We start from the raw sequence: 3,132 nt of genomic DNA on the forward strand, positions 1-3,132 counted from the left end.
TTATTATATATTCTCTTAACTCATTTCATATAAAATTTAAAAATATTTAATAAATTTGAAATAAATTCAAAATAATTACTATTTAATTATAATTATTTAAAATATAATAAATAATTATTAAAAAATGTAATAATTACTTGTTATTACTTATTTTAAATTAACTCTCAGATTTTATTAAAATATTTTATGGATGTAAATAATTAATTACTAATTAATTTAGTAATTATAAATTACCTTAACTCATTTCATATAAAACTTAAGTAATTTATTACTAAATTAACCTAAGTAATTTTGTAGAAAAATTACCTTAATGTATAAAAAATCTTAAATCTAACGTAATATATTAAATAATTTATTACTAAAATAACCTAATTAATTTTATAAAAAAATTATCTTATAATATAATATATAAAAAAAATCTTAAAATTAACATGATACATTAATGATAATATATAAATATATATTAAAATACACATTAAAAATACATTAAATAAAATTATAAAACTTACATTTAAATTTTAAATTTGCTCAAAATATGTGTTCTTAAATCAACAATTGTATCTTTCAACATTTTTTTTTTCTAAAATTTCTTTTTTTTTTTTTTTTTTTTTCTGATTTCCTACTCTCTCTCTCTAACACTCTTCTTCTTTTTCACGGGCCTTCTTCTTCTTTCAGCGGAAAGGTTCTTTTCCAATTCATAATACCCCTCTTACGCATAAAGTATCACTTCAGGTGCAATATATAAAGAGAATAAATCGCCAATGACGATTTTAATGGTCTTCATTGCTACAGTGATCTGCAATGCATGATGAATAAAGTCAAAACTTTCTGATAATGATTTTACAGTATTTAAAGAGCTTAGTCCTATCATATTCCTATGCATTGCAGTATTTACTGTTGCTTAAAAATACCCTCAGTAACTTTAACCCTTAACCACCGTCAAAATTGCTATTTACGATTCAAGAACCTGAAATTACAGCCTGCGTTTCTGTTATTTTTTTGTTTAGATTAAAATCTCTATTAGCGTTTTTGTGGAGACCAGGAATTACAGCTGCATCCTGTCATGGTGCTATTCATAGTAAAATCGTCATTTGCAGTTTTTTTTCCTATATTTTGATAATAATGTGAAAAAAGACCATATTTCTAAACTTCTTTTCTTAATATATTTAAATCACTTTTCCAAAAAATGACATGTTGATAGTTTTTCAAAGTTTTTTTTTTAACTATTTGTTCTCCATTACTCAAAATGATGCTTAAAGTTTTTTCCTCCCTTTTATTATTTTATAGTTATGATTTTTGTCTTGCATTTTATTAAAAAAAATTATATTTATTATTTTTAAACTAACAAAATATTAACACTTTTTATTTAAAAAACAATTAAACTTTCATACTACTATCTTTGTTTTTTTTATGAAAGCTTTATAACTTTGATTTTAAAAGTACAAAATAAATAAAAAATCATTTTTATGACAAATTTTTTAAATATTAAAATAGAATTAATAATTTATATAAATTAAATAAAAAATATAAATCTATTATAAAAGTTTTTAATTTATACTAATATAAGAAAATCATGTCCTTCCATATATATATATATATATATATATATATATATATATATATATATATAAATAAAAGAAAATCCTAATTTTCCTACAATTTTCCATTAATCACTTCCATCCAAACGGTACAGTTCTATCTGGAAAACCGGAAACACTTGTTCCTTCTTCCAACACAATCTGCTTTCACAACCGCGAGGGCGTGAATGCTCCCTCCCACTCAAGATATGGCGTTGCTTCTCTCTTTCTTCGTGAGTATCAAAATCTCCATTTTCACTCTTATCCTTAAATGGGTTCTTTCTGTATCGAATTTAGAACTTGTAGTCGATGATAACATAATCATTTTTAACTGTTGAGGACTACTCAGTATTTCAGTAAGAAAAAAAACTGTTCTATGTGTTACGAATTTTCAAATATTCTGCATGCAGATTTTGTGCAGTTTATTTGCTATTCCTTATCAATTGTTCAAAGTTGTTGCATTTCATGTCTGCAGCTTTTGCAGGAACCCCTTTTATGAGTTATTGATTGCTGTTTATAAGGAGGGAACCGGGAAGATTACATTTTTTATTGAGTTGCATGGTCAAACCTGTTTGATTAATTTTTTTTCTTTGAGGATAAGGGAGGAGTATGGAAGGGTTATTGAATTCTTTGCTTAACCAAAAGTTGTTTAAAACCCTTTGGTTTTGCTCCAAGACTTGGTTATAATTTTCCAAAAATCACGACAAAAAGGCATTTAAATCGAGAATCCAAGTCGCGGAACTTGCAATGCCTAAGGTTCGTGAATTCAACTCTCAAAACATTGCTAATATGGCAGGTGCTTTCGCTTCAATGCAGCACTCTGCTCCTGATCTCTTCTCTGAGTTGTCCAAAAGGGCTTCAGACATAATTCATACCTTCCAAGAACAAGAACTTGCTCAGCTTTTGTGGGCTTTTGCTTCTCTGTATGAGCCTGCTGACCTTGTATTTGATTCTTTAGACACAATCTTCAAAGATCCTTGTCAATTGAAAGGTTGTATTGGTGGAAAGACATCAAGTAATGAACAAGTCAGTGTTGATAGAAGTGGTGCCTCAAATGGATCTCTTGGTTCTCCTGTACTAACTTTAAGTAGGGATCAGCTTGGGTCTATAGCTTGGTCCTATGCTGTCTTTGGACAAATGGATAGTAGATTCTTTTCTTGTGTCTGGAAAACTCAGCCATTATGAGGAACAAAAGATTTCAGAGCTTTCTAGGTGAGGATATCATGTTTGCTTCTCAGGTTCTTCTTGTAAACCAGTGCTTGAAGCTTGAATTTTCACATCTTCAGCTGTCACTATGCGGTGACCTTGAGGATAAAGTTGCTCTTGCTGGAAAAACTAAAAGGTTTAATCAAAAAATAACTTAATTGTTTCAGAAAGAGGTTGGACGTCTACTTATTAGCACTGGCCTGGAATGGGTCAAAGAACATGTTGTAGATGGAACACTTTGGATGCTGTGCTAGTTGATAATAAGCTTGCTTTGGAGATTGATGGTCCAAGGCATTTCTCAAGAAATACTGGTGTGCATCTTATGTTTCATATATTAAATTTGTTACTG

This window comes from Abrus precatorius, unplaced genomic scaffold, assembly GCF_003935025.1.
Source record: "Abrus precatorius isolate BTA unplaced genomic scaffold, Abrus_2018 Scaffold9, whole genome shotgun sequence".
NCBI classification, from domain to species: domain Eukaryota; kingdom Viridiplantae; phylum Streptophyta; class Magnoliopsida; order Fabales; family Fabaceae; genus Abrus; species Abrus precatorius.